Source organism: Schistocerca serialis, chromosome 3 (assembly GCF_023864345.2).
Source record: "Schistocerca serialis cubense isolate TAMUIC-IGC-003099 chromosome 3, iqSchSeri2.2, whole genome shotgun sequence".
NCBI classification, from domain to species: domain Eukaryota; kingdom Metazoa; phylum Arthropoda; class Insecta; order Orthoptera; family Acrididae; genus Schistocerca; species Schistocerca serialis.
This window is the reverse complement of record NC_064640.1, coordinates 544,037,089-544,064,617: the sequence shown is the minus strand read 5'-3', so window position 1 is coordinate 544,064,617 and position 27,529 is coordinate 544,037,089. Positions and strand designations below refer to the sequence as shown.

The 27,529-nt window shown below is 31.2% G+C and overlaps 1 long non-coding RNA gene across 1 annotated transcript in view; it reads left to right on the top strand.

Moving 5' to 3' along the window:
- LOC126470423 (uncharacterized) overlaps positions 1-27,529 on the top strand; it is a 95,991-nt gene that overhangs the window by 67,915 nt on the left and 547 nt on the right. The gene's annotated exons all lie outside the window — the stretch shown is intronic.

Genomic DNA, 27,529 nt, shown 5'->3' with positions numbered 1-27,529 from the left:
GCTTTAGCTATCGTTTGGGCATTTAACAAATTCCGTTTCTTTCTTTCTAGTAAGCACGTAAAAGTATACAGTGATCATCGTGCATTACAATTTCTTATGTCTTCAAAATTAAATCATGACAGGTTAAAACGTTGGGCATTGTTTCTGCAAGAATTCCGCTTCACAATAGTCTACATTCCCGGCAAGGAGAACATTGTTGCGGACGCACTGTCACGCGCACCGGCTGGGCTTGAGAAAAGTAACACAGAAGGCAACCTTGAGAAAAATTTCAGTATTCTTTACATTCAGAAAGTCGCCTTTGAAAACTTCATCACCACATCTTTAAAGGACATTGCTCATGAACAAGATTAAGATCCGATTTGGAAAGACATCAAGAGCAAATGGCATGAAAAGACACACACACAGATTCGGCATTATTATCTGGTTAGAAACAACATACTGTTCAAACGCTGCACTGTTGATGACAAGCTATGGGTACTTTGCATTCCTGACGATTTTGTTAATAAGCTCATTTGGTACATTCATTTCAGCTACGCACATTTTGGTCTACGAAAATGTTATATTCTTCGAACGACTTGTTATTTTAACAATATGGAAAAAAGAATTCGAAGAGTCTTGTCTATTTGTAAACTTTGTCAAAAGGCGAAACCATCTACTGTCTCACATCGTGCTCCGTTGTTTCCTATTATTTCTTCTAAATTAAAAGAATTTGCTGCTGTTGATCTCTTGGGACCGCTTGTCAGAACATCCAACGGATTTTCGTACGTTCTAGTCGCTGTTGAACTTACTTCAAAATTTGTTTCTTTCACTCCGTTACGTAAAGCCACTGGAATATCTGTCTCCAACGCCTTTGTTAAAAATTTCTTACGTGAAGTTGGCCTCATTGCTAAAGTCATTTCAGATAACGGACCGCAATTTAGATCTGCTGTTTGGTCATGCACGCTTCGGAATCATAAAATCAAACCTGTTTTTATTTCATTGTACTCACCACATTGCAACCCGTCTGAACGGATTATGAAAGAAATCAATAAGCTTTGCAGACTTTATTGTCACAGAAAGCATCAGCATTGGGACAGATATCTACAATTATTTCAAAATGTGCTGAATGAAATGCCTCATGATTCCACTGCTTTACCACCTACTCTTGTACTGAAGAATGAAGAACCACCAAACAGAATCAGAGAGCTTGTACCTTTCCCGAATACACGTAAACTTCGACACAAAGACATAATTGATTTGGCTCTTAAAAATATAAAATCTGCAGCAGACAAAAGGAGAGAACTACACGGTAAAGCAAATGCAAAGAAATTATATATTGGTCAGAAAGTTCTCATTAAAGCTCATTCATTGTCACATAAGAAGAAACACTTGAGTCACAAATTCTTTCTAGTTTACAATGGACCTTACAGAATCCGACGTATACCACATGATAATTGTGTTGAAGTTGAATCTCTGCGTACTGGGAAGAGTAAAGGTTTACACCACATTTCACATGTAAAACCGTTTATTGAAAGATAATCTGCTTTTTAACTTTGTCACTGCCATGAAACTTTTCACTTTACATTACTAGTATGCTTGTCAGACTTAGAATCTGTTAACATGCAACAATGTTTGAAGTTAAATATCCAGTCAAGAACCAAGAGAACTTATTGAAACAGAAATGATGAATGCATTGTTATAGTGAACAGACGTCACAGTGTTATTGTGTGTGTACATTCTTGCTTGTTAGTTGCATGATTATGGAACGACTATAAGGCTTACATACTTAGAACATTTACCAGTACTGCTAATGAGACTTTAATGCAACATTTTGGTTTACTTGAAAATATATTCTGGATTTAAAGTACCTTCAGTGAGATACCAGATGGCACAGTGGTTAGTTTATGTGACAGCTACACGATTTTATCACGACGCTACTAATGAGTGACAATTTACAATGTTGCTTTTGCAGTGTTTCTGTTTTATATCTGCACTGTTTTCTGTTTTATTCTGGAAAGTAAAACAGGTTTTAGTAGTAACTTTTGTAGTATAGCTACAATGAGACTGCCTTTTTCGTAGCACAACAATATGTTACAGCACAGTACTTTCCTCATCACGGCAATAAGCGTAATAACTAAGACATTTATACGCAAAGCATTTCACTTTTGTGTATTATGAGGTAAGTACATTGACTTCTGCAGAACTTAGCTTTCGGAGGACTATAACTACGACACTTCCACACAGATTATGTTGCAACAAGACGCACATTTAGCGCTACAGTACACGTATTTGAGTGTTTAATTTTGTACTTAAAACATTTATTTTTAAAGATTTTTGAATTACAAAGAAAGTTTTCCGTGATACATTTCATTCCATTGCTGTAATCTGTAACACCTGAGGGTATAATTACATTAATCCTCAGGGGGTACACGCTTACTTTGTGTACCATGTGTGTGGCAACCACAAGGAACCCTAGCTAATATGGTATTTGCTTATACAACTTTACACATCGGTATCATATTTCTCTAACACACAAATTACACAGCTATCTGATCGTTTAACTGAGAGATAAACATTTTTTTACTACACCAGTGACACATGTTTACGCCATACACAGTTGGGTAACTTCACACTTATGAAACTGTATTTTGTCTGTACTTTGTAAACTGTTCATATTTTTTCGGAATCATTGTGATACTATGAGAGCTTTGAATGATGTATTTGGTATGGGATTATGATTTTTAAAGTACGTTTGAGGCAGCTGACACTTTTGACACGAGCCGAGAATTTGTTTTAGGTTTTGAAATTATTGGAGGAAGCTACGACGATTTTGAGAATTGACTGAGATGTTATGATATTATTACGACGACGATGTGTACTACGCTGTTGAGATATGTTTATGATCAATAAGATGATGCTACCGTATATGAGGAATAAGAAGTATGTTGGAAACCAAGAAGCATACTTTAAGAGTTATGAAATGTGCATAAATGCGTGACTGTATCACAATGCTGACGAATATTTTATTTGGACACTTATATTTATAGGGTTTTGTTTCTACACATTTACAACACAAATTTTCGACCCGTGAAATTTTGTATAAGAGACTGTTACAGTAGCGGAAACTGCTGTTCTAAATATTTCCGTAAGAAAGTTAAGTGACCACCTGCACGTAATGCGTCGTGGGCACGCAGCTGTGTCAGACGCCAGGAGAACAAGTCATTAGTGAGTGCCTCATCAGAAGCACAGGTAGAATAAAAGAAAGGGGAGGCCATTGTCCTCGCTATTGACATTTCCTTGTTGAAAGCATACTGTGGAGCTCGTAATTTATGATACTTACTGAAATTCCTAATGAAATGACGAGAAATATTTTTACATCTGCACACCTGATTACGACAAGCGTCTTTCTACGAGAGTTGAGAGAATTTCTACTAACTTATGAAATGTCACATGACTATTGAATGATATTTTTATGCTTTGGTTTGCGTAATTGCTTATTTCATTTGATACCTGTTTTTCAGCAGTGTTAGAGCATTAGTTTTATAAAATAAACTTAGATGCATTTGCTAATGTGAACACTTTCTGTCAACAGATCTATTAAATGATAATCTTGTAATCCACTTTTTTTAAAAAAAGGAGCACTTGGTAAGGAAAGAACAATAAGAAGGGACTAGTAACAGTAACTAGACACATAATTTTCTTTTCAAGTATATGGTAATATTTCTTTTACAATAAGGTGTTGTGGTGCACCACTTTAATTACATAGACATTAAGATGTGAATATACATTTCCCTTATCTGCATTGTTGTTTTTACTGTAATATTTTTTCTGCTTGAGCTATGTCATGTTTAGATATAAGCTGCTGTTTGCCAGGCATAGTGTTACTGAATTTGACTTTGTGTTACTCTGCTAAGCCAGATTTATTTTTTGTTTGCTGCGCATTGCCTCATATTAGTAGTAATGTTGAATTGCTTGGTAATTTAGATTTACTGTAGCTTGCTTTGCGATTTTCCATTTTTTTTCACTGCTGTTTATATTAATTGTTTTATGTGCTGCTGCATTGCCTCGTCCCTTAGTTTAGCATCTGAGCTCAGTAGATTTAAGTTAGCTTAAGAGGGGGTAGCCTCTAAGAGAATGAGTTGCGATGAATTGGAAGAAATGCATTCAGAACTTATACAAAAAAAAGTACAGAAAACAGCTTTAGATAGGACTTTTTGGGAATAATGATGAATGAAGGGAGATCTCCAAGAAGTAAAGAAAATTTTGTTTGCAAAATACTGCAGTACAACAAACCCTGTCATTTCCTTTTGTATTATCCCACTGTGTGTTTGTGTACCCTTGTGTATTTGTTTTCTTCCTGTCTCTGTGTAGTTTCATAGAATTTTTTCTTCTTTTAATATTAAGCTACATTCACTATGATGAGGAATACTGTTATCCTCAAATATAATTGGCATTAATAATATGTTATTTACCTTATAAATATGCTAACACATTATTTATTCTATTTTGTTTTAATGCTCATGTGTGAAGTTGATGTTTCAAAAGTGATTCTGATCTTTTATTTTTGTACTCATGTCATAATTCCTGTAACACTGACGTATATATCTATTTCTATTCTTTTGTAAAGCCTTTATTAGTACAAATGCTATCGGTATTATTATGTCTTTAATGATGTATTTTGTACCTTTGTAATTGTATTCTCATGTTATAAAATTGTAATTGACACCAGTTCATCTTATTATTAACTTGTAAGTTACATTTCACTGCACACGTTTCTGTTGGTCATAGTATATGGACAATATGTGAGAAGTAGGGACTGTTAGTGTTTGCACATGTGTTACTAATTCAGCAAGGGACTGGATAACAGCATTGCTGGTTCTAAGGACAATTCCAAAAACTTTGTGAGTGCACAAGTGGTGGTTTATGGACTTGCTATATTATCTGCAAGGCTCTTTGATGGTGATTGTGCACCTGCACAGTCGCAGCAGATGGCTGCTGGCCATCTCTACAAGGACTATAGTGGGTCTGCATCTATGATGACCCACCAACGCCATTATTTCAACAAGGACTGCAGTGGGTCTGCACCTCTGGTGGCCCACCAATACCGTAATCTCTACCAGGACTACAGTGGTTCTGCTCTGTGATGACCTACCTACCAATACTCTTCCAAATTTCGACTGACTCTGCTGTGGCATTGCTCTGTTGTGGCCCATTATCTGTATGCATGTCAAGAGTCAGCACTGTCTTTCTGTTGGAAGGACAACACTACTTCTTCAAGACTGCATGGAAATCCATTACTTCTGTGTGCATTTTCTTTTACTGCTCAGACTTTGAGAAAAACTCTGCATTTTTACTGTGATGAACAGTCTGGACTGTCTTTATGGACTGTGAGAAATTTTTAGCTTTTGACCAACATTGTATCAATAAGCGTGTGCATTTGATTTCTTTGTTATTGTAATTATGAAAATTTTTTTTAAAATCTGTATTGGCCACTGCCCAATCCAATTTGTAAAATTTTTTGTGGGGAGCATGGGTGCTATGTAAGTAGGCTGTTTAGGTTTTTTTATTGGTAACGCCACCTCTGTATGAAAATCACTGGCTGTGCTGTGTGCAGTCTGTGGCTGCTTTGCATTGTTGTAATACTCGCCATTGTAGTGTTGGGCAGCGGCAGCTGGATGTGAACAGCGCGTAGCGTTGCGCAGTTGGAGGTAAGCTGCCAGCAGTGGTGGATGTGGGGAGAGAGATGGCGGAGTTTTGAAATTTGTCATGAACTGCTATATTTATATATGATGATATCAAGGTAAATACATTGTTTGTTCTCTATTAATATCTTTCATTTGCTAACTATCCCTATCAGTAGTTAGTGCCCTCCATAGTTTGAATCTTTTATTTAGCTGGCAGTAGTGGCGCTCGCTGTATTGCAGTAGCTTGAGCAGCGAAGATTTTTGTGAGGTAAGTGATTTGTGAAAGGTATAGTTTAATGTTAGTCAGGGCCATTCTTTTGTAGGGAATTTTGAAAGTCAGATTGCGTTGCGCTAACAAAATATTGTGGGTCAGTTTAAGAACAGTCATGTATAATTGTTCAAAGGGGACGTTTCATATGTTTCGGTTTTTATAGGCAATGAATAATATGTAACTTAGGGCATAACCTACAATTACTGTAATTAATAATAATACAACCATAGTATGATCATGGAAGAATGATAGTTGCTCCATTAATGGTGAAGCTCCATCTTGAAGGGATAAATTTGATCATGTTGCCATTAATGAATTTTTCTAATAAAAGGTCAAACCTTTATTTGTAGAGCTTAAATCTACTGCACTAATCTGCCATATTAGAAATTAATGGTAGTTTTGAGTAACTGTGTTCTGCAGGTGGATTATTTTGTAGTCATTCTGTTGATCTTCTTATATTAGCTATAAATATGATTGCCCGGTTTGTAACCATTCTTTCTCATATAATTACAATGAATATAATGATTCCTACAATAGAGATTGTAGACCCAATTCCTGATACTACATTTCATGATGTATATGCATCTGGATAGTCTGAATATCGTCGTGGTATTTCTGCTAGTCCTAGGAAGTGTTGAGAGAAGAATGTTAAGTGTACTCCAATAAATATAATTGTAAATTGGATTTTTAATCATGTATTATTTATAGTTAATCCTGTAAATAATGGGTATCATTGAATAACACCTGCTATGATTGCGAATACTGCTCCTATGGATAACACATAATGGAAGTGAGCTACTACATAATATGTATCATGTAATACGATGTCAAGTGATGAATTTGCTAATACTAATCCTGTTAATCCACCAATTGTGAACAGAAGAATAAATCCTAAAGCTCATAATAGCGGTGGATTGAATTTGAATTTAGTTCCATATAGTGTAGCTAATCATCTGAATACCTTAATTCCTGTAGGTACAGCAATAATTATTGTTGCTGATGTAAAGTATGCTCGTGTGTCAACATCTATTCCTACTGTGAATATGTGATGTGCTCATACAATAAATCCTATTAGTCCAATTGATAATATAGCATAAATTATACCTAATGTTCCAAATGATTCAATTTTTCCTCTTTCTTGACGTACAATGTGATAAATAATTCCAAATCCTGGCAGAATTAAAATGTAAATTTCTGGGTGTCCAAAGAATCAGAATAGGTGTTGATATAGAATTGGGTCACCCCCTCCTGCAGGGTCAAAGAATGATGTATTTAAATTTCGATCTGTTAATAGTATAGTAATAGCCCCTGCTAATACTGGAAGCGATAAAAGGAGGACAAGGGCTGTAATAGCTACAGATCAGACTAAAAAAGTGGGGGTGAAGCTGACTCCTGCACGTGGTGCCCCTGCATAGGTACTGGACTAGATTCTCCAGTACTGAACTGAACGTCAGCATTCCAAAAGCATTGCATTATAGGTTTCACTATGAATGGAAACCAAAGGTCTTTATCAAGACCTCACCTTGTGATTGTATCAATCAACATAGAAGGATTGTCTGTTGCCAAAGAAGAACTCCTGCAACATATTGCCAAGGAACCTAGGTGTGATATTTTATGTATACAAGAAACCCATCGAGATGACACCATGAGAAGACCAAAAATCCTTGGGATGAAACTGGCAGTTGAGCGACCCCATAGACAATATGGCAGTGCTATCTTTGTGAGGAACGATATAGCTGTTCTCTCTACCTCACTTACAGAATTCAACAATATTGAAATACTGTCTGTAGAACTGAATGGTTGTATTGTGTCGTCAATTTACAAACCCCCAGGAGCAGATTTCCAATTTTCACCTACAGACAACTACACCAATCAACAAGCTCACTTTATTGTTGGAGATTTCAATAGTCATAGCAGTGTTTGGGGTTATGCTGAGGACGACAGTAATGGTGAAGCAGTTTTGACTTGGGCTGATACCAACCATCTTAATCTTGTCCATGATAATAAACTCCCACCATCTTTTAACAGTGGGCGTTGGAAACGTGGGTATAACCCCGACTTAATTTTTGTTAGCGAGAACATAGCTCACCAATGCAGAAAAACTGTTCTAAATCCGATACCAAATACTCAACACCGCCCCATAGGCTGCCAAGTGTTTGCAGCCATTACTCCTAGAATCACATCATTCCGAAGGCGATACAATTTCAAGAAAGCAGACTGGCAGAAGTTTGCTGATCTCCTTGACTCAGAAGTTTCACGCATAGAACCCTCAGTTTCCAACTATGATGAGTTTGTAGAAGCCGTGAAAAGATGCTCAAGACTCTCAACTCCCAGAGGCTGTCGAGTTAACTACATACCTGGCTTGACAGAAGAATCCGTGAAGCATCTACATAACTATATCCAACTTTTCAATGATAATCCTTACAGCATTGAAACCTTAACTGCTGGCCAAAATTTATCCTCAGCCTTAGCCAAATCCAAAAAAGAACGATGGATAGAGCTACTCGAGAACCTTGATATGTCTAAAAGCAGTCAGAAAGCCTGGCAGTTGCTGCGACGCCTGAACAACGACCCTGTCCACAATCATGGCCATGCAAACATTGCACCAGATCAAATTGCTCATCATCTAGTTCAGAATGGAAGGGTCAATTGTTCTAAAGATAGAACAAAACTCAAAAGAGAACCTGAACGTGAAAACAACCATATATCAAATGACTTCATCTTACAAGAACTCAGAACCGCAATTCAGAAATGCAAAAATGGTAAAGCGCCTGGTCTAGACGACCTAATGATTGAGCAAATTAAACATTTTGGTCCCATCACGGAAAGATGGCTTCTGCAATTCTATAATGGTTGTCTGAAGCGGAAACAGATCCCTGCCATCTGGAGGAAAACTAAAGTTATTCCCTTACTAAAACCTGGAAAGGGTGCAGCTGATCCCAAGAACTACCGACCGATTTCGCTCCTTTGCCATTTGTATAAAATCTATGAAAGAATGTTGCTAAATAGACTCACTCCCATTGTTGAAAAACAACTCATACCTCAACAAGCAGGTTTCCGACCTGGAAAGAATTGTACAGCACAAGTCCTTAATCTGACTGAACATATTGAAGAGGGATATGAAAAAGGATACATTTCCGGGGCTGTCTTCGTGGATCTCACAGCAGCATATGACACCATTCAACATCGACAATTATTGCACAAAGTCTACTACATCACTAGAGACATTAATTTCACCAGAACTGTGCAGACACTTTTGGAAAACCGGCGATTCTATGTGGAGTTCCAAGGAAGAAAGAGTAGATGGAGAAGTCAAAGGAATGGCTTGCCTCAGGGTAGTGTCCTTTCCCCCATATTGTTCAACATATTTACAAATGACCAGCCTCAACCTTCTCTTACAAAGAGTTTCATCTATGCAGATGATCTTGCCTTAGTCACACAAGCCAGAGATTTTGACACAGTAGAAAACCAGCTTACTGTTGCTCTCAAGGACCTATCTGAGTACTACAGAGTCAATAACTTAAGACCGAACCCTGCTAAAACTCAAGTTTGTGCTTTCCACCTACGCAATCGAGAGGCCTATAGAAAACTTACAGTGTTTTGGGAAGATCAAGAGCTTGAACATTGTTTCTACCCCAAATATCTGGGTGTCACCTTAGATCGAACGTTGACCTACAGAAAACACTGCACTAACACCAAGCAGAAAGTTGCTGCTCGTAACAACATCCTGCGGAAGCTCACTGGCAGCGTCTGGGGTGCAGATCCCAAACTACTAAGAACATCAGCCTTGGCCTTGTGTTATTCCGCAGCTGAATACGCATGTCCCGTATGGTACAAGTCATCTCATGCAAAGCAGGTTGATGTGGCCCTGAACGAAACCTGCAGGACAGTAACGGGATGCCTCAAAGCTACACCTATTGATAAACTCCATAAACTAGCAGGTATTGCTCCTCCAGACATAAGGCGTGAAGTCGCAGCCAAACTTGAGAGACATAAAGCAGATCATAACACCGATCACCTGCTACATGGATACCAGCTACCAATTAGTAGACTCAAATCTAGGAGGAGCTTCATGAGAACTACTACACCCCTCACCGGTCGGACTGGAGCAGCCAGACTATCTCAGTGGACAGCAAAATCTGACAGTAACGATTGGATGACCCCTTCTGAGACCCTTCCTCCTGGTGGAAATCAAGTCTGGACAGTGTGGAAGTCTCTAAATCGGCTCAGGAGTGGCGTCGGACGAACTAAGGACAATCTGTTTAAATGGGGCTTCATGAAGGAATCTTCCACCTTGTGTGACTGCGGAGAAGAACAGACAACCAAACATTTAATTAACTGTCCTAGATGTCCTGTATCATGTTCCACACAAGAGCTTGTTGATGTTTCAGACAATGCTGCTGCCGTTGCACAATTTTGGGCTAATACCGTTTAGTTTGTTCTTTTATGATTTGACCTGATTTGTTATATTGTATATATTGTAAATATTGTTGTAATGTTTTTGACTCGAAATAAATAAGACTAAAAAAGTGTTTGATCTAGAGCTATAGTTTCTGATCATATATTAATTGCTGTTGTAATGAAGTTTACTGCACCAAGAATAGATGATACACCTGCTAAGTGAAGTGAAAAAATAGCTACATCTACAGATGCCCCCCCCCCCCATGTGCGATAGCTCCTGCAAGAGGAGGGTAAACTGTTCATCCTGTACCAGCACCGTTATCTACTATAGAAGATGTAAGAAGAAGGGTTAGTGAAGGTGGTAGTAATCAAAAACTTATATTATTTATTCGTTGGAACGCTATATCTGGTGCACCAATTATTAATGGTACAAGTCAATTATCAAATCCACCAATTATAATAGGTATTACTATAAAAAAAATTATTACAAATGCGTGGGCTGTAATAATGACATTATAAATTTGGTCATCTCCAATAAGAGATCCTGGTTGACCAAGTTCAGCACGGATAAGTATTCTTATTGATGTTCCTACTATTCCTGCTCATGCTCCAAATAAGAAGTATGAAGTACCAATATCCTTATGGTTTGTTGAGAATAATCATTTTTGCGGTTAGATGGCTGAATTTAAGGTGGTAGACTGTAAATCTACTTATGAGATGTTTCTCTCTTACCATGCTTTAGGCCTTATATTCAATTATTATTGTAGACTGCAATTCTAGAGGTGTAAAATTTTACTAAGGCCTCAAAGATTTTTCTCTTAATTATAGCTTTGAAGGTTATTAGTTTGGTTAACTTAAGTCTGTACTATAATGAGATTAAGTTTGATGTTGAGATTAATCCTATTGTTGAAATAATTACGGTTATAGGAAGAATAATTCTTGATTTTTGAGACTTTATTTTATAGATCATGAATTTTCTGTGTATGACATAATTAGGGCTGAGAATCTAATATGTATATAATAATAAAGTGTAATTGTAGTTAATACAACCATAATTGTCCTAATAGTTGTTATGTTGTTTTCTATCAATGATTGTATTACAATTCATTTTGGTAGAAATCCAAGGAATGGTCTTAAACCACCTAGGGATAAAAGAGATAAAAATATTATGAATTTAATTTCAGTTTTTATATTTCTGGCTGAATAATTATGGTTTATAAAAAACAGATTTATTTGCTTAAATAATAAGACCATATTTAATCTTAATAGTGAGTAAATAATAAAGTATAGTTCTCAAATGTTTTCTCTAACTATTAGGGATCTGATTATTCACCCTAAATGTCTAATTGAGGAATATGCTAGAAGTTGTCATAGAGATGTTTGACTTAAACCACCTATTTCCCAAATAATAATTCATAGAATCATAATTGTTCAAATGAAAGTTCTTAGTTGAATACAGTAAGACAATACCATTATTGTCCTGCTAGTCCTAGGAAGTGTTGAGGGAAGAATGTTAAGTTTACTCCAATAAATGTAATTGTAAATTGGATTTTTAATCATGTATTATTCATAGTTAATCCTTTAAATAATGGGTATCATTGAATAACACCTCCTATGATTGCGAATACTGCTCCTATGGATAACACATAATGGAAGTGAGCTACTACATAATATGTATCATGTAATACGATGTCAAGTGATGAATTTGCTAATACTAATCCTGTTAATCCACCAATTGTGAATAGAAAAATAAATCCTAAAGCTCATAATAGCGGTGGATTGAATTTGAATTTAGTTCCATATAGTGTAGCTAATCATCTGAATACCTTAACTCCTGTAGGTACAGCAATAATTATTGTTGCTGATGTAAAATATGCTCGTGTGTCAACATCTATTCCTACTGTGAATATGTGATGTGCTCATACAATAAATCCTATTAGTCCAATTGATAATATAGCATAAATTATACCTAATGTTCCAAATGATTCAATTTTTCCTCTTTCTTGACATAGAATGTGAGAAATAATTCCAAATCCTGGCAGAATTAAAATGTAAACTTCTGGGTGTCCAAAGAATCAGAATAAGTGTTGATATAGAATTGGGTCACCCCCTCCTGCAGGGTCAAAGAATGATGTATTTTAATTTCGATCCGTTAATAGTATAGTAATAGCCCCTGCTAATACTGGAAGCGATAAAAGGAGGAGAAGGGCTGTAATAGCTACAGATCAGACAAATAAAGGTGTTTGATCTAGAGTTATACTTTCTTATCGTATATTAATTGCTGTTGTAATGAAGTTTACTGCACCAAGAATAGATGATACACCTGCTAAGTGAAGTGAAAATATAGCTAGGTCTACAGATGCCCTCCCATGTGCGATAACTCCTGCAAGAGGAGGGTAAACTGTTCATCCTGTACCAGCACCGTTATCTACTATAGAAGATGTAAGAAGAAGGGTTAGTGAAGGCGGTAGTAATCAAAAACTTATATTATTTATTCGTGGGAACGCTATATCTAATGCACCAATTATTAATTTTACGAGTCAATAACCAATCCACCAATTATAATAGGTATTACTATAAAAAAAATTATTACAAATGCGTGGGCTGTAATAATGACATTATAAATTTGGTCATCTCCAATTAGATATCCTGGTTGACCAAGTTCAGCACGAATAAGTATTCTTATTGATGTTCCTACTATTCCTGCTCATGCTCCAAATAAGAAGTATAAAGTACCAATATCCTTATGGTTTGTAGAGAATAATCATTTTTGCGGTTAGATAGCTGAATTTAAGGTGGTAGACTGTAGATCTACCTATGTAATTTTTAATGAAGGTAATTTTATTTACTTGATTTACCCTATCAAGGTAACCCTTTAGTCAGGCACTTCATTTATATTTAATATATAAATTAAAAATTTTATTCACAAATTTGTTTATGTATTATTTTGGTTATATCTAATTAATTTTTAAAATTATTAAATGATTATTTTAATACATTTATTTACCTAAGATTGTAGCTACTTATGTTTTTAGCTTAATATAGGATTTTATATTATAAATTATATAACAATAAGTAAATTAATATTAAAAATTATAATAATTAAATATAATAAATCTAATCAATATTATTAAATATAAAATTTTATATTAATATAAATAATAATATTAATTATAATAATATAATTTAATATATTTTCTATATTCAGATTATTTAATTAATTAATATTTAAGTTAACTTAATATAAAGTTAATTTTATATTAATACCATATTACATCAATTTACATAATTATATAAAATATATAATGCATTTATTGGTATACATGTTCCATATTAATCTTTATTGACATATAATAGAGAAGTTGTTGTTGTTATTTGAGGATGCGTTTCTTTTTTTTTGTAATTTTTTGTGTTTTTTTCTTTTTTTTCTTTAAATATTTGAATCTTTTATTTTTTCTTATTTTTATAAATTTTTAAATTTCTTATTTTGTTTCCAAAAGTTTTATTCTTGCTTATTTATTCACTTTTTCTTTGTATTATATGTAAGTTTTGTTAAACTAAATGTTCTATTTTGCAGTAATTTGATTTAATTATCAAGTGAATTTGGATTTAGCAATTGATTTAGTATCGGCATAATTCGTGCCAGCAGCTGCGGTTATACGATTGATACAAGTGAATATTATTGGTTAAAACAGTTGTTTATATTTTTAGGGTTAAAATATAAATTTGTAAGGTAAAATGTTAAAATGTATTTACAGCTCTTTTTATGAATCTGTGAAATTTGAATAATAAACTAGGATTAGATACCCTATTGTTTTAAATGTTAATTATATTTACCAGGGTACTATTAGTTAAGGTCTTTAAACCCAAAGAATTTGGCGGTATCTGATTCCATTCAGAGGAACCTACCCCGTGATTGATAATACATGATTTACTCTACTTAATTTATTTGTTTGTATATCTCCGTTGTCAGAGAATCTTTTTAGAGTTATAATTCTCAAGATTTATAATTATAAAATATTTCAGGTCAAGGTGCAGCTTATAGTTAAGAGGAGGTGGGTTACAATAGATTTTTGTTTATAACAGATTTGATGGTGAAATACTATTAATGAAGGTGGATTTGATAGTAATTTAATTTATTTCATTTAACTGATATTGGCTCTGAGATGTGTACACATCGCCCGTCGCTCTCATTATTGATTATTCTATTTTATTATTTTAATTTAGCTTCAATTTAAATGAGATAAGTCATAACATAGTAGATGTACTGGAAAGTGTATCTAGGAAGAGTTTCAAGATATAACTTATTAGTAAAGTGTTTCATTTACACTGAAAATTTTTCTGTGCAAATCAGGATATCTTGATTATTTATTTTATTATATTTATTTTTTGTTTATTTAATTATTTAATAAAAATAATTTTGTCGAATTTTGTCTTAGTATATTTTGTAGAATTGATTTTTCAGATTATAGTTTATTGTTAATGTAATTGTTATATGAAACATTATTTCAAATTTTTAAAAGTAGATTTAATTTATTGTACCTTTTAAATCAGGGTTTATCAAAATTTTAGTATTTACTTTACTTGTCTCGATTTGGGTTGATTTATAAATAATTTATAGTTAATGTACCATAATTATTATTAAATTATTTATAGAAATGAGATGTTAATCGTTTCCCAAGATATCTAGTTTCTTAAGAAAAAATTTAATTTTTTGAAGTTAATTGTTTTTATTTAATTTTTTAGGTATAAATATTAACTTATTTATTCTTTAAGGGGTAAGCTTTGAAGTAAATAACCTATAATTTATTTTATAAAATATAATAGTAAGCTTGAAACCAGCTATCTCTAAGATTACGTTTTAATTCATTATTTTTATTTTTGAAATATATTAGGTTTTTTATTAAGATTATAAATTTAATTTTAAAATTTTTGTAATAATGATAGAATTAGTATATTTATTTGTATATAATTTTTACCTTGGGAATTTATTATAAGGAACTAGGCAAAATTAATTTCCGCCTGTTTATCAAAAACATGTCCTCTTGAAAATACTTTGAGGTCTGGCCTGCTCACTGAGCAGATTTTTAAAGAGCTGTGGTATTTTGACTGTGCAAAGGTAGCATAATCATTAGTCTCTTAATTAGTGGCAGGAAGGAATGGCTTCACGAGAAATCAACTGTCTCTTAATAAATTTTTGAATTTAACTTTTGAGTCAAAAGGCTTAAATTTTTCCTTAGGGCGAGAAACCCCTATAGAGCTTAACATTTTATTTTTATATAGTTTTATGTTTGTCTTTCTATATTTAATGATGATGTTTTGTTGGGATGACATGAAGAATAAATAAACTCTTCATTATTATATCATTTATTTATGTTTGTTGTTTTGATCCAAAATTTATGATCATAAGATTAAGTTACCTTAGGGATAACAGCGTAATTGTTTTTGAGAGCTCATATCGAAAATTGGATTAAGAAAAATTTTGGGTGCAGTAGCCCAGAAATTAGGTCGGTTCAACCTTTAAATTCTTACATGATCTGAGTTCAGACTGGCGTGAGCCAGGTCGCTTTCTATCCTAAGATTATTAATTCATATTAGTACGAAAGGACCATATGGTTGAAATATTTTTTCTTTTATTGATTAATATTAATTTAGTTACTATTTTGACAAATTAATGTGTTGAATTTAGAATTCATTTATGTAGATTTTTTCTACAAATAGTACTGATACTTTATGATTTATTTATGTTTATTTTGAATTTTCTTTTATTAGTTATTTGTGTTTTAATTAGTGTTGCTTTTTTAACTTTATTAGAGCGTAAGGTTTTAGGTTACATTCAAATTCGAAAGGGTCCAAATAAGGTAGGTTTTGTTGGAATTCCTCAACCCTTTAGTGATGCTATCAAGTTAATTTGTAAGGAGCAGCCAATTCCTATTATATCTAATTATTTACTTTATTACTTTTCTCCCGTTTTTAATTTAATAATTTCCTTGGCTGTTTGAGTGATTTTCCCTTACTTAGCTTATGTGTTCTTTTTCACATGGATTTTTGTTTTTTTTATGATGTACTAGATTAGGTGTTTATACTGTTATAATTGCTGGTTGGTCTTCTAATTCAAATTATTCTTTACTAGGTTCTCTTCGTTCTGTTGCTCAAACAATTTCATACGAAGTTAGTTTGGCTTTAATTTTATTATGTTTCATTATTTTAATTGGTAGTTTTAACATGTTTGATTTTATAAATTATCAGCTTTATTGCTGATATATTATTATTTCTTTTCCTTTAGCTTTGGCTTGTTTTGCTTCTTGTTTAGCTGAGACTAACCGTACTCCTTTTGACTTTGCCGAAGGTGAATCTGAGTTAGTTTCAGTTTTAATATTGAATATGGTGCAGGTGGTTTTACTTTAATTTTTTTAGCTGAGTATACTAGAATTGTTTTTATAAGAATATTATTAGCTTTAATTTTTTTAGGTGGTGACTTTTATTCTTTTATATTTTTTTTAAGCTTCCTGTTATGTCGTTTGGTTTTATTTGAGTTTGCGGGACATTACCACGTTTTCGTTATGATATGTTAATGTACTTAACTTGAAATTATCTTTAAATTTTTTTTATTTTCTTTGTTGGTTTAAAGATTTTATTTATTTCATTTATTTAGTGAAATTTTTTAAGAAAAATTAATAGAAGACTTAAACTTCTAGTTTTATGTTTTCAAAACATATGCTTTTCCTAAGCTAATTAACTTATTATTCCTTAATTAGTTTACCTCATGCGTTTGCAACATGTACATTAATTAAGAAGTATGTGAAGTAGATAATTGTTAAGATTTGTCCTGTTATGATGTAAAGTTCTTCAACAGGTCGTTTTCCAATTCATGTTAATAAGCATACAACAACTACTATAATTCAGAATAAAATCTGATTGATAGGATAGAATTGAATACCTCGGAATGGTGTTTTATTATAAAATGGTAAAATGATTAAGATTCTAATTGGTAAGAATAATGCAATAACACCTCCTAGTTTATTAGGGATTGATCGTAGAATTGCGTACGCAAATAAGAAATATCATTCTGGTTGAATATGGACGGGGGTTGGCAGATATAAAATTATCTGGATCTCCCAGGAGGTAAGGATTAATCAAGCACAGTATAATCAATAATGATGTTATTAATACAAATGTAATAGAGTCCTTGAAAGTAAAGTATGGGTGAAATGGGATTTTATCAATATCTCCATTTAGGCCTAAGGGGTTATTAGACCCTGTTTGGTGGAGGAAGAATAAATGAATTGCTGCCACTGCAGCAATAATAAACGGTAGTACAAAATGGAATGTAAAGAATCGATTTAATGTTGCATTATCAACAGCAAACCCTCCTCATACTCATTGAACTAAATCTGTTCCTAAATACGGAATTGCTGATAATAAATTAGTAATTACTGTCCCACCTCAGAATGATATTTGACCTCAAGGTAAAACGTATCCTTTTAATGCAGTTGCTATAACTAAGAATAGGATTACTGTACCAATTATTCAGGTGTGTATGTATATGTAAGATCCATAGTAAATTCCTCGTCCGACATGTAAATAAATACAAGTAAAAAATATCGAAGCTCCATTTGCATGTAAGGTTCGAATAATTCAGCCATTATTTACGTCTTGGCAAATGTGAACTACACTACTAAATGCTATTTCAATATTTGATGTATAATGTATAGCTAAAAATAGTCCAGTTACAATTGGAATTACCAAACATAACCCTAGTAGGGACCCTAAGTTCCATCAAAATGAAATATTTGTTGGTGCAGGTAAATCAACTAAAGAGTTATTAATGATTTTAATAAAGGATGTCTCAATCGTAAGGGTTTATTCATTAGTAAATTATCTTATTTTACGAATAGGCCACTGGTTAATGTTGGTGATTTTAACAACTGCTAATAGTGCTAAAAATAAATAAATTATTATTATTATTGTGATAAAGAATGTTGGTCTATTATATAGTTTTTCTAAAGATATTGTTATTTCTTGATAATTGATTGAATTATCAATATTTATAGTTTCAGTATTTTTGAAAAAGTCTGTAAATATTGTTATATCTAAAATAATTAATGTTGATATGATAAATATTCATATTGTTAAGGTAATAATTATCGTAATTGATTTAGGTTGAAATATTTCGTTTGATGCAATTCTCATAATATAAATAAATAGAACTAATATACCACCAAGAAACGTTAAAAATAAAATATATGATAATCAATATCTTTCCATTATTGTTCCTGTTATTAGTCCAACTAGAAAAGTTTGTAGGATAATGAAAAGCATTATTGATATTGGGTGTCTTAATTTGATAAAATTAATATTTATTACGTTTGATAGCGATATAATTATTATTTTGATCATTTCAGGGGTTAGTTTATTAAAAATATCGGTTTTGTGGACCGATGATGGAAAGCTTTTCCACCTCTGAAGTTTTAAAAGTGGGGGCTGGACTTATTTCCGGTTTACAAGACCGGCGTTTTTTTTAAACTATTAAAACTAATGTTTATATTCTCTGTCTTTACTTCTTTATTGATTTATTTTGCTGGTGTTCATGTTTTTTCTCCTAAACGTAAGCATTTATTAATGGGTCTTTTGAGATTAGAATATATTGTTCTTTCTTTATTTATATTGGTTATTCTTTCTCTTATTGAGTTTGATTATAATTATTTTTTTCCTGTTATCTTTTGGTTTTTTCTGTTTGTGAAGGTGCTTTAGGTCTTTCTATTTTAGTTTCAAAAATTCGTTCTCATGGGAATGATTTTTTAATTCTTTTAGTTTATCTTTATGTTAAAGTATTTATTTGTAACTATTTTTTTGATCCCTCTTTGTTTGGTCAATAATTGTTGATGGTTGGTTCAACCTTTGATGTTTCTGTCTAGTTTTGTTTTTATGATTTGTGTTTATTCATATGCAGATTTGAATATGATTAGATATAATTTTGGTATTGATTATTTTTCTTTTAGTTTGATTCTGCTTAGTTTTTGAATTTGTTCCTTAATAATTACTGCTAGAGGTTCAGTTTATTTAAGTTCTAATCATTCTAATTTTTTTGTCTTTATAGTATTAATTTTAATGATTATGCTTTATTGTTTGTTTGCTAGATTGAGTCTTCTTTCTTTTTATATTTTTTTGAGGCTAGATTGGTTCCTACTTCACTTTTAATTTTGGGTTGAGGATATCAACCTGAACGGTTGCAGGCAGGTGTTTATTTGATTTTTTATACTCTGGTTACTAGATTGCCTTTATTATAAGTGTTATTTAAGGTTTATGATTTTTCTAATACTTTATATTTTCCTTTATTGGTTGATTTTGGTTCTTATTATTTTATATTTTATGTGTTTATAATTCTTGCTTTTTTAGTTAAGATGCCGATATTTTTGGTTCATTTGTGGCTTCGTAAGGCCCATGTTGAGGCCCCTATTTCAGGTAGAATGATTCTTGCTGGTGTTTTATTAAAGTTAGGTGGTTACGGTATTTTTCGCGTTATGAAGGTTATTTCTTATTTGGGTTTAAAATTTAATTATTTTTGATTGTCTTTAGGTTTATCTGGTGGGGTTATTGTTAGATTTATTTGTTTTCGTCATGTTTATTTAAAGCCTTTAATTGCATATTCTTCTGTGTTCTTCTGGTTTATTTTGTTTATCTACTATTATTTATGAGCGTTTAGGTAGACGAAGATTATTAATTAACAAGGGTATAATTAATTTGATACCAAGAATGGCTTTATGATGATTCCTTTTGTGATCTTCTAATATAGCTGCTCCTCCTTCTTTAAATTTGGTAGGTGAACTTAGATTATTAAATAGATTTATATCTATTGTTTTGCTTTAATTTTTTTGTCTTTTTTAGAGCTGTTTATACTTTATATATGTATTCTTATTCTCAGCATGGTAATTATTATTCTGGTGTTTATACTTGTTCTCTTGGTTATTTTCGTGAATATCATCTTTTACTATTACATTGATTGCCTTTAAATATTCTTTGTTTAAAGGGAGAGTATTTTTTTTGTTTAGGTTGCATAAGTATTTTAATTAAAAATGTTGTTTTGTGGAATCAATGATATGAATTTTTCATCTTAGGCCATGAATTTGTTTTCTATTTGTTCTTTAAGTTTTTTTCTTTATTTTTTTCTAGAACCATAATTTTTATTTTGGGTATTTATTATTTAATAACTGATTATAGAGTTTTTGTTGAATGAGAACTTTTTAATTTAAATGGTTCTATGGTTGGTATGACTTTAGTTTTGGATTGAATTTCTCTTATTTTTATGTCTTTTGTTATGTGCATTTCGTCTTTGGTTATTTATTATAGAGAGGATTATATGTTGGGAGAAAAATATAAATCGTTAAATTATTATTGTTTTAATATTTATTCTTTCTATAGGTTTTTTAATTATCAGTCCTAATTTGATTAGAATTTTTTTGGGATGGGATGGTTTAGATTTAGTTTCTTATTGTTTAGTTCTTTATTATCAAAATGTGAAATCTCATAGTGCGGGTATGTTAACTGCACTTTCTAATCGTGTTGGTGATGTTGCTATTTTAATTTCTATTGCTTGAATATTGAATTTTGGATAGTTGAAATTATATTTATTATTATGATTTTATTTCTAATTCTTTTGAAATAAAGCTTATTACTATATTAATTGTTTTAGCTGCTATAACTAAAAGAGCTCAAATTCCCTTTTCTTCTTGACTTCCTGCTGCTATGGCTGCCCCTACTCCTGTTTCTGCTTTGGTTCATTCTTCTACTCTTGTTACTGCTGGGGTTTATTTATTAATTCGTTTCAGACCAATATTACTTATAATTGTGGTTGATTATTACTTTTAATTGGTTGTATAACTATGTTTATGGCTGGTTTGGGAGCAAATTTTGGATCTGATTTGAAGAAAATTATTGCTCTTTCTACTTTAAGACAACTTGGTTTAATAATAACAATTTTGGCTATGGGTTATCCAAAACTTGCATTTTTTCATTTATTAGCTCATGTTTTATTTAAGGCTTTATTGTTTATGTGTGCAGGTTCAATAATTCATAATTTAAAGGATTATCAGTATATTCGTTTTATAGGTTCAATTGTTAATTTTATGCCTTTAACTTCAGTTTGTTTTAATGTTTCTAGTTTGTCTTTGTGTGGTATACCATTTTTAGCAGTTTTTTATTCAAAGGATTTAATTCTTGAAATGGTTTGTTTAAGATGAATTAATTGTTTGATTTTTTTCTTTATTTCTTTTCTACTGGTTTAACTGCTTCTTATTCTTTTCGTCTTTTTTATTATTCAATATCTGGTGATAATAATTTTTATTCTAGATTTTCTTTTGATGATAAGGGTTATTATATTTCTTTTGGTATAATTGGTTTATTGTTTGTTGCTGTTTTTGGTGGTAGTCTTTTGTCTTGGTTAATTTTTCCTGTTCCTCATGTGATTGCCTTGCCCTATTATTTAAAGTTTTTAACTATTACCGTAGTTCTTTTGGGTGCTTATTTGGGTTATCTTATTTCTAATTTTGATTTTTCTCAAAATTTATTTTCTTTAAGTATACTTTCTTTTGTCAGATTTGCTGGTTCTATGTGGTTTATACCTTTTATTTCGACTAAGTTTATTAGATATTTTCCTTTAAAATTGGGTTATTATTCATCTAAATCATTTGATTATGGTTGAGGTGAATTATTTGGTGGTCAAGGTTTGTATAGACTGTTTATTTATTTAATTAGTTATATACAAGGTTGATATGATTCTAATTTTAAGATTTATCTTTTAACTTTTATTTTTTGAATATTTATTTTGGTGGTATTATTTTTCGTTTACTTAAATAGCTTATAATTAGAGCATGACACTGAAGACGTTAAGGAAGTATTTTTACTTTTTGGTATTTATAGATATACATATATTATTTTTACAGTGAAAATGTAATGTTTTATTTAAACTATATAAATTTTAGCAATGTTAACGGAGTGTAACCGCTAATATAAAAAGTTAGCAGCTTTCATATTGGCTTTACATTTCCTTAATTGGAACTTTATAGTTCAATTATATTATTAACAGTAATATGCCTCTTTTTGGCTTCAATTAATAAGAATAAGGGTATTTTATTTACCAACCTTCCAGGTCGAAACTGACTGCAATTCTTCGCTTCTTATTCTATTTAAGGTTGATTGATTATATCAATACTTTTTGAATGCAACCCAAATGTTATGTTTAACTACAACCCTTTATTCTGCTCATTGTAAGGCTCCTTGATTTCATTCATGGTATAGTCCACCTAATAATACTATAATAAAAAATATTGTTGATACTGTTCAGATTATAATGTCTGAAGTTTTAAAAGTAATTACAATTGGGAGGATTAGTGCGATTTCTACATCAAAAATTAAGAAAATTACTGCAATTTAGAAGATTCGAAGTGAGAATGGTATTCGTGCTGATCTTTTTGTGTCAAATCCACACTCAAATGGTGATCCTTTTGCTCGGTCATTAATTAATTTTTTTGATAATGTTGTTGCAAGGATTATAACAATTACTGGAATAATAAATCTAATAAAAATTCTTGTAGATAAAATTAGGATTGTTTTTCTTGATTTATATCAAGCTTTTTGTTGGAAATCAAATGTAAATTCAAATTCAATCCACCACTATTATGAGCTTTAGGATTTATTTTTCTATTCACAATTGGTGGATTAACAGGTTTAGTATTAGCAAATTCATCACTTGAGATCATATTACATGATACATATTATGTAGTAGCTCACTTCCATTATGTCTTATCCATAGGAGCAGTATTCGCAATCATAGGAGGTGTTATTCAATGATACAGGATTTACTATAAATAATACATGATTAAAAATCCAATTTACAATTAATTAAAATACAATTTAATAAAAATACTTAAGCAACCTAAACAAAAAAAGTACTCTCCCTTTAAACAAAGAATATTTAAAGGCAATCAATGTAAAAGTGAAAGATGATATTCACGAAAATAACCAAGAGAACAAGTATAAACACCAGAATAATAATTACCATGCTGAGAATAAGAATACATATATAAAGTATAAACAGCTCTAAAAAACGACAAAAAAATTAAAGCAAAAAATCTAAAAGAAGATCAAGATATAATTCTATTTAATAATCTAAGTTCACCTACCAAATTTAAAGAAGGAGGACCAGCTATATTAGAAGATCTCAAAAGGAATCATCATAAAGCCATTCTTGGTATCAAATTAATTATACCCTTGTTAATTAATAATCCTTGTCTACCTAAACGCTCATAAATAATATTAGATAAACAAAATAAACCAGGAGAACACAAACCATGACCAACCATTAAAGAAAGAGAACCCATACAACCTCATCAATTCATAGTTATCAATCCTCCAATTACCATTCTTATATGAGCAACAGAAGTATATGCAATTAAAGACTTTAAATCAACCTGACGAAAACAAATAAATCTAACAATAACCCCACCAGATAAACCTAAAGACAATCAAAAATAATTAAACTTTAAAATCAAATAAGAAATAACCTTCATAACACGAAAAATACCGTAACCACCTAACTTTAATAAAACACCAGCAAGAATCATTCTACCTGAAATAGGGGCCTCAACATGGGCCTTACGAAGCCACAAATGAACCAAAAATATCGGCATCTTAACTAAAAAAGCAAGAATTATAAACACACAAAATATAGAATAATAAGAACCAAAATCGACCAATAAAGGAAAATATAAAGTATTAGAAAAAATAAAAACCTTAAATAACACTAATAATAAAGGCAATCTAGCAACCAGAGTATAAAAAATTAAATAAACACCAGCCTGCAACAGTTCAGGTTGATAGCCTCAACCCAAAATCAAAAGTAAAGTAGGAACCAATCTAGCCTCAAAAAAAATATAAAAAGAAAGAAGTCTCAATCTAGCAAACGAACAATAAAGCATAATCATTAAAATTAAGATTATAAAGACAAAAAAATTAGAATGATAAGAACTTAAATAAACTGAACCTCTAGCAGTAATTATTAAGGAACAAATTCAAAAACTAAGCAGAATCAAACTAAAAGAAAAATAATCAATACCAAAATAATATCTAATCATATTCAAATCTGCATATGAATAAACACAAATCATAAAAACAAAACTAGACAGAAACGTTAAAGAATGAACCAACCATCAACAATTATTGACCAAACAAAGAGGGATCAAGAAAATAGTTTTAAATAAATACTTTAACATAAAGATAAACCAAAAGAATTAAAAAAATCATTCCCATGAGAACGAATTATTGAAACTATAATAGAAAGACCTAAAGCACCTTCAGAAACAGAAAAAACCAAAAAAATAACAGGAAAAAAATAATCATAATCAAACTCAATAAGAAAAACGATAACCAATATAAATAAAGAAAGAACAATATATTCTAATCTCAAAAGAACCATTAATAAATGATTACGTGTAGAAGAAAAAACATGAACACCAGCAAAATAAATCAATAAAGAAGTACAGACAGAGAATATAAACATTAGTTTTAATAGTTTAAAAAAAACGCCGGTCTTGTAAACCGGAAATAAGTCCAGCCCCCACTTTTAAAACTTCAGAGGTGGAAAAGCTTTCCATCAATGGTCCCCAAAACCGATATTTTTAATAAACTAACCCCTGAAATGATCAAAATAATAATTATATCGCTATCAAACGTAATAAATATTAATTTTACTAAATTAAGACACCCAATATCAAAAATACGTTTCATTATCCTACAAACTTTTCTAGTTGGACTAATAACAGGAACAATAATGGAAAAATATGGATTATCATATATTTTAGTTTTAACGTTTCTTGGTGGTATATTAGTTCTATTTATTTTTATTATGAGAATTGCATCAAACGAAATATTTCAACCTAAATCAACTATGATAATTATTACCTTAACAATATGAATATTTATCATATCAACATTAATTATTTTAGTTATAACAATATTTATAGACTTTTTCAAAAATACTGAAACTATAAATATTGATAATTCAATCAATTATCAAGAAACAACAATATCTTTAGAAAAACTATATAATAGACCAACGTTCATTATCACAATAATAATAATAATTTATTTATTATTTAGCACTATTAGCAGTTGTTAAAATCACCAACATTAACCAGGGGCCTATTCGTAAAATAAGATAATTTACTAATGAATAAACCCTTACGATTAAGACATCCTTTAATTAAAATCATTAATAACTCTTTAGTTGATTTACCTGCACCAACAAATATTTCATTTTGATGGAATTTTGGGTCCCTACTAGGGTTATGTTAGGTAATTCAAATTGTAACTGGAATATTTTTAGCTATACATTATACATCAAATATTGAAATAGCATTTAGTAGTGTACTTCACATCTGCCGAGACATAAATAATGGCTGAATTATTCGAACCTTACATGCAAATGGAGCTTCTATATTTTTTATTTATATTTATTTACATGTCAGACGAGGAATTTACTATGGATCTTACATATACATACACACCTGAATAATTGGTACAGTAATCCTATTCTTAGTTATAGCAACTGCATTTATAGGATACGTTTTACCTTGAGGTGAAATATCATTCTGAGGTGCGACAGTAGTTACTAATTTATTATCAGCAATTCTGTATTTAGGAACAGATTTAGTTCAATGAGTATGAGGAGGGTTTGCTGTTGTTAATGCAACATTAAATCGATTCTTTACATTCCATTTTGTACTACCGTTTTTTATTGCTGTAATGGCAGCAATTCATTTATTCTTCCTCCACCAAACAGGGTCTAATAACTCCGTAGGCCTAAATGGAGATATTGAAAATATCCCATTTCACCCATACTTTACTTTCAAGGACTCTATTACATTTGTATTAATAACATCATTATTAATTATACTGTGCTTGATTAATCCTTACCTCCAGGGAGATCCAGATAATTTTGTACCTGCCAACCCGTTAGTAACCCCCATCCATATTCAACCAGAATGATATTTCTTATTTGCATACGCAATTCTACGATCGATCCCTAATAAACTAGGAGGTGTTATTGCATTATTCTGATCAATTAGAATCTTAATAATTTTACCAATTGATAATAAAACACCATTCCGAGGTACTCAATTCTATCCTATTAATCAGATTTTATTCTGAATTATAGTAATTGTTGTATGCTTATTAACATGAATTGGAAAACGACCTGTTGAAGAACCTTACATTACAACAGGACAAATCTTAACAATTATCTACTTTACATACTTCTTAATTAATGTACATGTTGCAAACGCATGAGATAAACTAATTAAGGAATAATAAGTTAATTAGCTTAGGAAAAGCGTATGTTTTGAAAACATAAAACTAGAAGTTTAACTCTTCTATTAACTTTTCTTATAAATTTCACTAAATAAATGAAATAAATAAAATCTTTAAACCAACAAAGAAAATAAATAAATTTAAAGATAATGGCAAAAAACTTTTTCAAGCTAAGTACATTAACTTATCATAACGAAAACGTGGTAATGTCCCACGAACTCAAATAAAACCAAAGGACATAACAGCAAGCTTAATCAAAAATATAAAAGAATAAAAGTCACCACCTAAAAAAATTAAAGCTAATAATATTTTTATTAAAACAATTCTAGTATACTCAGCTAAAAAAATTAAAGTAAAACCACCTGCACCATATTCAATATTAAAACCAGAAACTAACTCAGATTCACCTTCGGCAAAGTCAAATGGAGTACGGTTAGTCTCAGCTAAACAAGAAGCAAAGCAAGCTAAAGCTAAAGGAAAAGAAATAATAATAAATCAACAATAATGCTGATAATTTATAAAATCAAACATGTTAAAACTACCAATTTAAATAATTAAAGATAATAAAATTAAAGCCAAACTAACTTCGTATGAAATTGTTTGAGCAACAGAACGAAGAGAATCTAGTTAAGAATAATTTGAATTAGAAGACCAACCAGCAATTAAAACAGTATAAACACCTAATCTAGTACAAGATAAAAAAAATCCATAAGAAAAACAACACATATAAGTTAAGTAAGGGAAAATCACTCAAACAGCCAAGGAAATTATTAAATTAAAAACAGTAGAAAAGTTATAAAGTAAATAATTAGATATAATAGGAATTGGC